This window comes from Misgurnus anguillicaudatus, chromosome 16 (assembly GCF_027580225.2).
Source record: "Misgurnus anguillicaudatus chromosome 16, ASM2758022v2, whole genome shotgun sequence".
In the NCBI taxonomy this organism is placed as follows: domain Eukaryota; kingdom Metazoa; phylum Chordata; class Actinopteri; order Cypriniformes; family Cobitidae; genus Misgurnus; species Misgurnus anguillicaudatus.
Genome location: NC_073352.2, coordinates 30,682,297 through 30,696,569, shown reverse-complemented (window position 1 = coordinate 30,696,569; position 14,273 = coordinate 30,682,297). Strand labels below are relative to the sequence as shown.

The window sequence follows — 14,273 nt, the reverse complement described above, 5'->3', positions numbered from 1 at the left end:
ATATCTTAACATATATCAGTGCCGTTGTTTTGTCTTAAGATGCACACCGTATTGTTTTTTGGTAAGGTTTGTTTGTAAAAACCACTTAAATGTCTTAATATAAGTAAGGCCTAGTCCTGGATTTCTCTTAACCCTGTCTGGGAAAGTTGCCCCAAAGTGTTTGAAAGCAGGATTTTAGATATTTCCTTTCTATATCACAACTACCAAAAATATCTGCTTGGAGAGTTCATAGTTGTTGCCTTGTTGTATGGATTTTGTGGATGGATTTGTTTTCTTTACTTTTTTAATGATGTAGATTTAAGTAAAAAAAGTATGTTCATGTAATATATGTAAATTCATTTCTATGCAAATTAAGTTAGGCTACTTGTAGATTGCACCTTATTCACTAAAGTAAATGCTGTTTGTCTGCATAAATTAGCAATGGAAAACATGCATATTACAGTTTTCTTCCACTTTGGAGCATTTCTCAAATAAGAAATTAATTTTTCAAAACACTTTGTTCAACATCCACCTCATCAAGTCAGTTGTGCACCACATATAACCTAATTCTCATTCTTAAAGAAAAATTGCAAATGCATTGACACAATCATGCAGATTTGATTTTGTTTAATAGTCTCATGCTGCGTTCAGACCAGCCGCGGTAGAGGCGTCAAGCGCGAGTGATTTCAATGTTAAGTCAATGTGAAGACGCATTGGCGCGGGTCTGGAGGTCTCGAATGAGGCGTTTAGCGCAGCACGGTAGATGCATTTCCACCTCATTTACGCGTCTAGTTTGCGCGAATTGCATGAATTGAACATTGCCGTGAGAAACACACGGCTTGAAAATGTTGAACTTTGGCGATAAAAAACGCGCCGTGTCAACCAATCAGGAGCTTGCTCTAGTAGTGATGTGATTACAGAAAGCGAGCGGAGTCGCAAAAGCCCCTCTCATGATGCGAATTTCCGCATGAATGTCTCGATGACTAGAATTTCACACGCAGCTTTCACGCGCAAATGAAGCTAGTAAACTAAAAATGTTCAAGCGGCAAACTGGACGCAGTAGACGCGAATTTCGGACCAAACGCAATAATTGAACACATGCAATTTGTGCCCCTCATCTGTGAATGTGTTTTGCATATGCCAATGGGCAACCTGTTCACGCAGACACCATACGTCATCAGCGCGTTCACGTGTGCCTACCTCCCGTCAGTAACAGAGAGAGAATGGCAAACTTTCCTGCTGAATTGACAACCTGCACAGGAGCATTACTATGTAAAAGTAATGTAATGTCAAGCTCTGGCATGCAATTTTTGTTTCTGATTCAAACTGTTCACGCTTAGGCGCGCACACATAGGGGTTGTGCACAACAAAACTTTTAAACGTGTCTGAAAACACCTGGAGAACCCTGAATGCCAGCTGTTTTTTCAGCCGAGCGCCTTTTAGCTGTGATACTTGAGCTGTGAGCCAGTTGGTTGTTGTGATACTTGTCCCGCCCCTCCTCCACTGTGATTGGACGGCCGTGTGAGAACTGACATTGACGAGTGGAGCTTTTCTATTGGATTCAATTGAAAACATGCGCCGGCCGCAGGCGTAAATGCTTTGGTGTGCACGCCCCCTTAGAGTTGGTAATTCTACGTGACTGTTCAGTTTAATTTAGTATTTTTTTTAAATCAAATTAATTCAACTGAAAAGTAACTTGATTACTTTGCGTTACTTTACTCGTTATTTCAGAAAAGTAATATTATTATGTAATGCATGTTACTTGTTATGCGTTACCCCCAACACTGTGCAGGACATCCATGATGTTTTTACAAACTAAGAAATGCACTTATTATTTAGCAAATTTTAAAAAAAAATTTGAGAAATGCCCCAAAGCAACTGAGAAAAACTGTAAAAGCAGGACATATATTCTGTAGACATTCAGTTAAGATCATTTTTAAACACGTTTTCTACTGATCAAGGCGACAGTAATTTATCAAATAAAGAGCATCATAAACAGGCATATATCCCACTCAGAACTGGCAAAAATTCAAGACAGGAAATTACGATGTGCAAATTGCATTCAGCACATTTTTTAGCACCATTAGCGGATTTGCATGATTCTAACAGTCAGGGCTGTTACTTTACATACAGCCCTAGACAAAAACATGAGGTTGGGCCTGGCGTCCACTAGTGACGGGGACGAGACCGCCTATGCCGTGTCCGAGTCAAGACCGAGTCTTTAAAGGGTCGAGACAGAGTCCGTTGGTTTTCAAATAGAGTCGAGTCCGAGTCATGAATATGAAAACTGACATGTCGACTCGAGTTTTAAGAATATCACCCCAGTTTATAATCCACAGTTAGGCCTACAGACTAAGCTAGATTGGAAATTGTTTAGAGGAGCTGTCTTAACGTCTTAATATGGACTGTGCTTTTACTATCATTAAAAAAAATCCCTTCCACATGCATCATCTTTTGCCTATTTTTCTAGAGAGAAATAAACGGCTCTGATGGCAGTATCTTTGGATTGCACCATGAGATGTCATTGTCAAATAATGCCCGTCAACATTGCATTTTATTATTATTGTTATGTGTTGTGTGGTTTTTTATATGAACATTAAAGGGGGGGTTTAATGGTATTTCAAGCATTCTGACTTATTAACACAGTTATAGAGTTGTTTCCTCATGCTAAACGTAGGCAAAGTGTCAAAAAAGCAGTTGGGCGTGTTTCAGAGTATTTCTGTGCCGAATGCACTTCGCCAGGGTTCGTACAAGTTTTGGCTAATTTTTTTCGATTACGGTTCTAACTGACGTTTCAGGGGTTTTCGATACGTATCACTTCTTTATATGGGCTTCCGCCGGAAAACTTCCCCCGGAAAACCCCGCCCAGCCGTCAGTCAGCGGGAGACGCTAGAGCTTGCTAACAGCTTATCACGCCACTCAGCTTTGTTTAATTTCAAAAGTCAACAATGGCACAACAAGAAGTGTGTTTTTGGATGTAAGGAGAAGACATCCAGCCTTATGGAAACAATGGATATAGTTTATTATCCGGATTAGCAGCGGAGTTTTGCGTGTGTGTTTGATGCGGTGGATTTTCAGAACCGGGTCATGACGAGTTACACGTGGTAAGTAAGACTTCTGTCTTATGTTGGAAATAGGCGCGTGTATATTATATAAATGACACGAACATGTAGTGAATCATACGTTATAAGTAGGGATGCACCGATAGGATTTTTTTGGGCCGATACCGATACCGATTTAAGCAGACAACTTCTGGCCGATACCGATGCCGATACCGATATTAAACACTTGTATATAATACTATACAGTTGGTCTATTAGCTAGTTTATTTCTGCATCAAATTATTTTTACTGAACATGGATTGTATCTAATTAACATTCAACTGACCAACATAATAAGAGGCACAAATTAATAAATTAATAATTTTATTAATTAATAATAATAAAACAAATATAATAAGACAACATGACAACCTTCAAAGGTGGTTTTTGCTATTCAGCATTTCTTTTATTAACAACATTAACTCATTTTTTTTTTACATATAATGGATTTCTTTAATAAACATAAATAATGCCAGTGCTATTGCTTTAATCAGAGTATAAATATTGCTACTTCAAAAAAGTTGGACTTCTTGCCCCACTAAAGTGCAGTCTGTTTAGCAGAGCTTTTGCCAAGCAGGAAGTGCGCTTCACGCTCCAGCTCTATAGGTGGCGCAGAGAGACCAACATCCATAGCCAACAGCCATCAAATGCCACCAGTAGAAGAGATCAGAAAGAGATCGCCTCGAACGGAAAGCGGGCTTCCTGCTTTGGCATTCACGCAAATAGTGTTGTAAATAACGTTCAGTTTCTGGCAAAAACTGATTGATTTGCTTCACAAGACATCAATATGTCACACGGAGTTATAGGGGATTACTTTTGTATTAGATATACATGTTTAAAGTGGCGGATCGGTTGACTTGCATGACGGAGCACTGGGTTTTCTGCAAAATATCTTCTTTATTGTTCTACTGATGAAAAACATATTGGATGGTGTAAGTGTTAGTAAATAAACTTGATTTTGAAAGTATGCTACCGTTTTATTACAGTTTGTTGAACTTCATTCATTCATTCGTTCATTTATTTACGTTGTTTTATTTAAATGGCCTAAGTTACCCTTTACGTTATCAGTAATAACTATGCTTCTAATTTCTGATACGGGAGTGTTTGTTTGTTAGAAAAATGTTAGGCTAACGTTACCTTATTAAAAGTATTGCTCGTGTTTTGTTTCACTAATGCTGTTCTCGCAGCACGTGTGACAGGCACGCCGCCACATACGCACACAAATTCCTGCCTTTATTAAAGAGAAAAATATGTTCAGTCCCTCCTTCCGAAGCTTTGATTATTTGATTTGATTTCTACTAGAGCTTTGAAGCTCAAAAAATGGTATTCGGAACAGCCCTAGTGCACACCCAAACATTAAATCATTTTAATTGAACAACAGACATGCAATTCATTGACTTTATGGAGTTAATTAATAAACAATCGGTATCGGCCTTTCTCGTGCTATTGCCGATATGCCGATGGTTTCAAATTCATCAAAAATCGGCCGATAAATATCGGCGGCCGATGCATCGGTGCATCACTAGTTATAAGTGTTGTATAGTGTTGCATGACTCGTACTCGCTCCTCCCGTGTTATAACTCCTCCTTCTTCATTTTTTCGTACGTTATCGGAAAGATTCGTTAAAGCTAATATTTCTTTTATAAATCTGATTAAACTAAAGACTCTTCAGAGATATAAAGGATGTCATACTACTCTATAGGTACTCCAGATTGATATCAGAAATGCAGAAACAGCGTGTGTTACGTAAGCTTTAAAAATGTGTTGGTCTCGAGGACTCGGTCTGAAATTATGAGTCCTTCTCCTCTTACTGTGGTCCCAGACCGAGTCAAGACCGAGTCTTTGAAGAAACAAATCCGAGACGAGTCCAAGAAAGCATAAATCGGTCTCGAGACTCGAGTACTACATCACTATAATGTCATGTGTAGTGGACGCTAAAAAAAACATTTATGGTGCTGCTTTGGGACTGTGTTTCGAGTTGTCCCCTTTTGATAATGCCACTGTCTTTAGTACTTTGGGTGCTCAAACAACACAGACATGTGCAAATGTATTCTTGCTGATTTCCACCTCTGTGAGAAATCTTGAGAAGTTTGTACCCATAAAGACCACTTCTTTTCCTTTAATCCGACTCTTGCTGTCTCCTGCAGGCTAAACACAGCACTCGGGGGAATGACTGGCATATAGCACATCCTCTGTGTCTTCGACACTTGCTAAGGTAAGCACATATTACCAAATACCAAATTTTCCATTTTAATTTAAAATGAAGCCCGTCATCGCCTGACCATCTGTGCATCGACTCAGTGAATTTTTTAGGAGTGCTGTGCAGTGACAAAACGCCACATGTGTCAAAGAAACTGGAGATGGGTGCTTTCGTAAGTAAGAGCGATTCTGTCCCCGTGAAAAGCGTGGAGCACTTTGCCGGTGACCTTCCCGATGAGCGCGGCTGAAATTGGATGATTGCGTGCTGTGTTACCGGACAAGTGACAGGTGGCTGTATCTCCAGGCTTGAAGGCAGGCAATCTCACATACCCAGTCCATGTGTGCTGCACCCAGTTCCCAGGTATTGGATCCCCAGCTGAGATCAAAAGCAGTTTGAAGATTTACAGACTCTTCATTATATATTTATGCCGGTATCGGCTTTCATTTCCACAGAATGCATAAAATTTTGTCGCGTGGGTGCTGCTAGCACAGGTGGACGCGTAGCATATGCATGGCAGCAAATGCGTGTTGATTTACGCGTGTAAGCTTTCAGCACATTAAAGCACAACTTCATATCCGATTTGATTTGTGTGAGATCATAAGCATCGCTTTGATGTAACACGTCTGCCGTCGGTTCCAAGAAAGGATTTGAAAAATACTGAAATTATACTTGTAAAAGTATAAGTTTGACTTAGTTAAATGTCAAAGCAGACTACCCAAGCAAAAACAATCTTAAATGTAAAATGAGTTTTACTTCAAAAGTAAAAAATACTTTTTTAGTTGTAGAAATGGACTGATGATTGTTCAGATTTTCTCATTGATGCTACTTTCATGCAAAAACTGTGTGACACAGCAGATGTTAAACTGAAACTTAATCCATGAACCCTGAAATTGTTAAGGCCACAACTGATTGTATACATTTAATGGATTATCTAGGGTGACCATGTGTGCCATTTTTCCTGTGCAGGATTTCGGGTGTGTATTCCGGAAGTCATATTTGTCGACAACGTCATCGAGGTTCTTACATTTCAGTTAAAAAATATATAAAATTAACATTTATTTCTCTTAAAGGAATAGTCTACTCATTTTCAATATTAAAATATGTTATTACCTTAACTAAGAATTGTTGATACATCCCTCTATCATCTGTGTGCGTGCACGTAAGCGCTGGAGCGTGCTGCGATGCTTCGATAGCATTTAGCTTAGCCCCATTCATTCAATTGTACCATTTAGAGATAAAGTTAAAAGTGACCAAACACATCAACGTTTTTCCTATTTAAGACGAGTAGTTATATGCAGTGGCGGAACTAAAATTTTTTTAATGGGGTGGCCAGGGGGTGGCCAAAGGTACTTTAGGGGGTCCATAGTCCATAAAAGAAAATGACGTGTAATCATGTATTAAGAAAGCATAAATAAATCTTTTTATCGCATTATATGTAAACATAATAAGGGTGAATTTTAAATCTTTCTACTGTATTTCTTACAAAAATTTAAATTCTGTCATCATTTACTCACCCTTATGTTGGTCGTAACCTGTATTTTATTTTAATAAACACAAAAGAAGATATTTTGATAAATGATGGCACAAAATCCATTGAATCCCATCATGTTGTTTTTATTCCTACTATGGAAGTCAATGGTTAACAGCTGTGTGCATACCATCAAAATATCTTCTTTTGTGTTCATCAGAAAAAAGAAATTCTTACAGGTTTAGAACAACATAAGGATGTAAAAATGATGACAGAATTTTCATTTTGTGAACTATCCCTTTAATGAAACAAAAGATCAGGAAATCTAAACTCCATGTTAAACCTTAAAATTACTTCAAATAGCAGTGCTCAACACAAAGGATGCTTGGATTTATCTTTATTTACGAAGATACAGAAGATGCAAAAGTTTTCTTTTTTCTTTTGATATTTAATTAACTTTAATGCAGATTTCAACACGTTAGGATAAGACCGAATGCAATAAAATGTTTATTCGTTTAAGACGTACAGTAAACAAATGTTTAGTATGAAAATCACCAAAACAGCTATTTTGACATATGAGCATTTGTCCGTTTATGCAAAAAAGACGCGAACATGAAGTAATTTAAGCTCTGGCTGTGCACGCGCAACGGATGCTTTCAAGTTCAATGTGGCAATCCAGTCGAATTAACATTCATACAGTAGCCTATAAAGATCACGTCAAGAATGAAAACATGGTGCTGGGATTTGTTGTAAAAAGAATTGGCAATCTTAGACTTTATTCAGTCCACAAGAAAATTACCACACTTCCACATATACGGTGAAATCATGTAGTATTAGCAATGTACAACTTCACTTACATCATTTTAAAGAGATTCCAAGCATTATGTAGACATGACATTTATCTTCTGATGATATGAAAAGTATTCGTTACAGTAATTTTTCTGACTCGTTTTTGAAAATACGTCACTGATGGAGAGATAACAGAACGCGCATTATGTATATTTTCTTAATTTTGTGAAAAGCACAACATTCAGTTTTTATAGACACACAAAAAATGACAATTTAACGTTTTAAATTATGTATAAATCATATCTGCATGTCCAAAATCAGCAAAGTAATCCAAGTCTCTTTGCACAGTGATCGAAAAATAAAGAGTTTGCGCCGCGACCCCAGGGAATTAATATTCATAGTGTTTGTTTTTAACAATGTGCTGCGCTGCTGCACGTCGAAAAATAAACATAGCGATTAAGTGAAAGTAGCTCATTAAATTTGGGGTGGCACACGGGGTGGCCAGTGACATGTCAAGGGTGTCCCTGGACACCCCTCTGGCTCCGCCACTGGTTATACGAGCAAGTTTGTTGGTACAAAATAAAAAGTAGCGCTTTTCTAAGCGAATTTAAAAGAGGAACTATATTTTATGGCGTAATAGCACTTTTGGGAGTACTTCGACTCGCCTGAAAAGTCCGCTCCCCTTCTTACTCTCATAATGGGAGAGGGAGGGTGTTACTGCGCCGAGTCGAAGTACTCCCAAAAGTGCTATTACGCCATAAAATATAGTTCCTCTTTTAAATCCGCTTAGAATAGCGCTACGTTTTATTTTGTACCACCAAACTTGCTCGTATAACTACTCGTCTTAAATAGGAAAAACGTTGATGTGTTTGGTCACTTCTAACTTTATCTCTAAATGGTACCATTGAATGAATGGGGCTAAGCTAAATGCTATCGAAGCGTCGCAGCGCGCTCCAGCGCTTACGTGCACGCACACAGATGATAGAGGGATGTATCAACAATTCTTAGTTAAGGTAATAACATATTTTAATATTGAAAATGAGTAGACTATTCCTTTAAGTTGTCATGACGTGTAAAATATTATATCTGACCCAGTCTGTAAAAACCCAACCGAAGTCATTTTTTGTGATTTTGTGATTACTGTTTTCACATACTCGTCCTACATATTGTAAAGAGCATTCTGTGGAAATATAACCTTGATATCTTTAATATTGACTGAGTAAGATCATGTCAAAGATTAAAATCAATGAATGAAATCAAACTTTGTTTTTCCTAGATTATGAAACGTTAGTCTGGATTTCATAGACAGGGTCACATGCTTTGTGCTCCTTACAAAGAAGAGTTTTAGATCTTTAAAGTATGATTTTTTTACTTTTGAAATGCTATTAAGTATGAAGTATTTTAATTCAATATTCCTCTTTTATCACAGGAGACCTACTACAGTGGGTTCATGTGTGTTTCTGTTCTGCAGAGCTTTGGTTCTATACAAAAAGCGATTATTGATTTTACGATTATTTTTTTATATTCTGCCCTTCAACATGCTTTTTTGCTGAGTTCAGCGGTGCCACGAGTGGTAAAAACAGGCTCGCACCTACGCTCCCGCTGCACATCTTTGCATTGCTTACAAGGTCAGTGTATACGCTGTAGCCTGTTAATACTGCCGCCGAAATAAACCCGCTCCACTTTCTGCTGCGATTGGAAACAGATGTAATGAAGTTCAGTGACTCAAGTATCTCGCAGCCTTTTTAAATCGTATTTCAGACGGTCAATGAGCGCATCAATGATAGCACATGTTTTGTGATTCTTAATCCTGGCTTTATTTATCAATTGATGCATGTTTTGGTGTGGTTGCCCACCCTCGCCCTCCCCCTTAAAATCTGTGCTGGTGTCAAATCATTAAAACTGAAGTCCTCTTTATGGCTGTTTTGCTAAATAATTGGTTCCTCTGCTTCCCCTCGCAGTGGCAGGGGGCCAGCACTCACGCAAGTCGTCTGATGTGTTGGCCAATAATAGTTTCCCCGAGTTGCAGCGTTTGGCAAAGATGCTTTGGAGATGTTTTCCATTGCCAAACCCCCCAGTAATAATAGCGGTTTTAAAACAGCTGCTGTTGGACTACGGCAGGCCTCGGTGTACACAGCGAGGGACAATAAGAGTCTCATCCCGCACATACAAGTGGGTGGGGATTCCCTGTCTGTTAAGCTAATGAATAGTGAAGTGCTGGTGGTATGATTGTGTGGTAAACCTCAGGGGTTTTTTAAGCTCATCATCTCTATAGGAACATGTGTTTGACCTCTGCGCACAACCTGTTTGTGTGCTTGCTGTGAGTAAATTGGTAGCACAAATTGTCGAGTGTCACCAAGGGTCAACGTGATATCACAAACATGTGACCTCAGTCTTGGTGCTGATTGTTTGGGTTAAGGTTGCACTTATAAAGAACATTTTGAAATGTTATTAAAATTAGATGCAAAGACGAGAAAATAAATCAAATGTTATTTTTTCATATAAATGGGGTTTATTCATATTTAATATTTATTCATATTCAAATGATTTTTATATGAACATTATGGGCGCTATTTTAACGGTCTAAAGCTGACGTGTCCGATTCCACTTTTGCTAATTTAACGACGGGAAAAATGGTTTATGCGCCAAGCACACGGTCTAAAGGGTTGTTCGTATTCTCCTAATGAGTAATGGGTGTGTTTTGGGCGTAACATGCAATAAACCAATCTCAGCTCTCATCCCCTTTAAAAGCAAGTTCCACCGGGCGCCATGCCTACTGTAATCCCTCTTTAGAAAGCGGAATTTGTAAACTAAAAAACTAAGTGGAGGAATAAAACCACCAGATTAAGAATAATGTTAAAAATTGTGTTGTTTTTATTGATTTTTTTTATTTTTTATTAAAACCTTTAAATGTCGTTTTCCTTCAGTCATATAAGTAAAAATAGCAGGCTTTTAATTGCTGTAAATGTATTAATATCCTACATAATCATTGTTATCTCATACAATAATTTGCAAATATGCAAGAAAAGGTTTGTACTCTAAAAATACAAACAACAGATAAAGAATTTACAAACGTGCGGAGAGCCGTTTCAGCACTCGGACAGCGCCATGTGTTTTTTTTTAAAGCATTACTTAAAATGTTTCTCATCTCACCATATCCACAGGTACAGAGTCATCAATTACAAAAAATCCGTGGGGTAGCATTAAAAAACCCCATAAAAAATAGATGCATTTGTTTAAAGCAAAGCATTTATTTACTTACCAGGCTACAGGTGAAGCAGCTCTTTACGCCTTCTATCGTCTCATAATCGGTCCTAATTTATGTCCAAAGACTCAATAATAATCTTTTACATTTTAATCCTTTAATTTTTCATATTTTAAAGCGTTTTTGTGCTGCTGCGCATCCATGTATGTGTTAAGCAAACCAGCATTGTCGTCCCGTTTATAGGCGGATATTACTAACGCGCTCTTTAAATAACAAAAAACATATTGCACCATTGACTTTAGACTTTAGAGCAGGATTTAGTTGGTCAATGGCGTAGTCTATTTAAGCTGCCTCAAAATAGCAACGCGCCAACACACCTCGTTTTCAGACCAGAACGCCCATGGGCACAAAATCGGGTGCAAATGCATTTGCTATATAAGCAACGTGGTGCTAAACGTGAAAATGATAATTGCGCGCGTTGAAACTAGCAAAAGACACTTGCATCACGCATTGCGCTGCGTTTCGCCGGGTGTATGATAGAGCCCTATATAAGGATTATATATTTAGGAAGGCATTGTGTTTTTTGTGATGTGCATGTAGCGCTTGATTAATTACTGAGATTACATTTTCTTTATCTTTTTGCTACTTATATAAGTATGCGTCCTCTTGAGGCCTCATTTAAAACACAGAAATAGGCCACATCATCTTCTAGCAAAACACCATTAAATCCAAAACTGGTGTTTGGTAAAAATAAAAACAAATACTTATTTTGCACAAATAAATAAATAAATTAAAATTAAACTTGATAAAATAAATAAATAAAATTGTACATGTATGCATTTGACAGACACTTTTATTCAAAGCAAATCAAAGTAAACATTTTGTGTGTGTGTGTGTGTGTGTGTGTGTGTGTGTGTGTGTGTGTGTGTGTGCGAGAATCAAACCAGTGACCTTTTAAGCAGCTAACGCAATGCTCTACCACTTATGCTACAGGTGCATCTCATTTAATAAATACAAATAAAATAAAATTAACTAGCTATTGTACTATAAACAAAGCAGATACAAAACATACTCTACCTCCATAAACTTTGAATCGATCCAGCGTTTTTCTTCTCTAAAATTTATTTCTGACTGTGGACTCGCAGGTCCTGTGAGGGAGGGGTTAACCCCTGGGGGCAGTTATTTTGAGCTTACTCTCACAAAAGCCCAGTGAGAGAGGCAAAGCCGGTGCTGTGTTCAACCACTCCAGACAGATTGGAGTAATTTCCATTGACAAAGCTGTCAAAGGATCTACAGCCTCCTGAGCAGAGATGGATGCTGACCTGGGAGGTGGGGCGGGGGGTGGGGAGTGCCAGTCTCCCATGATGCTCTCTGCTACTTTGGATCATCTGCTTTAACTTTGTAAATTACACAGGTAAAGAGAGATGAACCGTCTTTATATACAGAGCAATGTGTATAAAAGTCAACATGAAGCCATGGTGCACTTTACTTTGTAATTTACTGTAAAGGTTATTTAAAAATGTTTGAAAATCTCATAAAATATTCCTGAAAGATCTGATAAATAACTCTAAAATTGCTGTTTTCTTGAGTGCTTAAAAGGTTCTTCATAGTGATGCCATAGAAGAACCAATTGTGGTTCCTCAAAGAACCATTCAGTTAAAGGTCCTTATAAGAACCATTACTTTTTTGCCTTTTTATAGATGGTTTCATTGAACGCATGGGCGGTCACGTGATTACGCGTCTGGTCAGAAGTTTAGTTCTGGTTTCTGTTTTTATTGGTCTGACTTGCTAAACTGAACTCTTAAAGGGGAAGTCCACCCTCACCCTACAGTCACATTAGCTACAAAAGTGAACGACATCGAGCGACACGTACTCGCTTGATGGGCGTTCCTTGGCTAGTTTCTCAAAGCGGTATCAAAAGTCACTTTAGAGGTATTGTTAAGTTACAAGAACGGTGTTTTTGGATTTAAAAGTATTTATTTCTCGATAAAAGTAACAAAATATATGGGATAAAATGCCAAACTTATCAGATATATACATAAATACGCATTTTCCGCCATCTTGAATTATTTTCTCAGACTCGACCACAGCCTTAGTCACGCTGCTCCTTCACTCCGATTGGCAGTCGCTTTGTCGCATCGCTCAGCATTTGTATAAAATAGCCTGCTTGTCTATTTTGGCCCCGCCTTGCTCGCGCAGTGCCGAGCTCGTCGCTGGCAAACGGCCACTTCCATTGAAAATGAATGGTAGCCTGTCGCTCTGTCTCTGTCGCTTGTAGCTAATGTGACTGGGGGGTTAAACAACATTATGCTCCAACGGAAAAAGAAAAATGCACGACTACATAATTCTGAACGTTCTAAATGGGGGCGGGTCTTGAGGCGAGATGATTGACAGTAGATGATAACGTTCTTTGATTGACAGCTGCACAGGATGAGCTAACGTTAGCTTACTTTGCTCGTGTTCATAATAACAACAACATTATAATAACTTTCTATGTAGTATGTTTACCGTAGTTACACAAAACAAGCCACAACTAAGCCAAATTAGGTTTTAGATATTTTGACCATTTTAGATTACACGAGTCCGCGGAAAAACTGGGCTGAAAACAGTACTCGAAATCTTCCTGACGAAAGTGCCGGCTGCATATTCAAATTTTCAAGTAATCAGTTAGTGCTGTGTCAGGTGAGGGTCGCGTTGATGTAAAAACTCCCGGTGGCCTGAATTGGTTGTCCTTACATCCACATACTGCACAGGTTCTAGTCATCTTTTATCAAGGGTTTTTGTGATTTCCCCTTCAGAGACGGTAAAAGCAGAGTTACTCTTTGGTTGGGTTTGTCTGCCGGCTAACTTCAAGTTGACTTGAGTTGATTTGAGAGCAGGTTGGACAGTAAAAGAAGTTATTAGGCTTGTTCAACTTCACGCGGCGCCGCAAGAATAGACAGCCGGATGACGTCAAAGTACCGCGAGAGTGAATCGCGAAATCTTACAGAATTTGCTTTTAAATCGCTTTCGCGGAACCTTGATGTCATCCGGCTGTCGGTTCTTGCGGCGCTGCATGAAGTCAAACAAACCTGAAGGCTGCATCTGTCATTGGTGGGTGGAGCTAATGACTCGGTTTCACGCAGTGCATTCTGGTTAATTGAGTCCATCAAAGACCATTACGAAAAGTCCGCTTCAACACACTATCAATATAATTTATCGAAATCGTGCAAATTTCTTTTTTTTCTCATGTAAAATGCAAAATGGAAATAAATTACTCGTGATAACAGACATTTTATGTCTAAAGTTTAATTTCACTTTAAGTACCTTGTTGAAAATAACAAATGTTTTGGACTCCTATAATCTACGTGTTGTTTATTTTGCTTGTTAAACTACTTTAAAAGGAGTTTGTTGTTATTTATTGTTAGCGAAGTTTACCGGAAGTTACGTGATGACCACAAAAGCCGCTTGTTTATGTTGTTACTGCTGAAACCATGTATAGTCTAAATAGTTTATTGAAACAGAAAGGTTTTTCAAGTGTTAAAGCTTCTT

The 14,273-nt window shown here is 38.4% G+C and overlaps 1 long non-coding RNA gene across 3 annotated transcripts in view; it reads left to right on the top strand.

The window, feature by feature from the left end:
- LOC129422933 (uncharacterized) overlaps window positions 1–14,273 on the top strand; it is an 85,477-nt gene that overhangs the window by 31,862 nt on the left and 39,342 nt on the right. For all 3 annotated transcript variants that reach the window (XR_012358026.1, XR_008637587.2, XR_008637588.2), the window contains exons 2-3: window positions 5,228–5,295; window positions 5,382–5,640. This is a non-coding gene — a long non-coding RNA (uncharacterized lncRNA). The remainder of the gene's footprint in view (window positions 1–5,227; window positions 5,296–5,381; window positions 5,641–14,273) is intronic.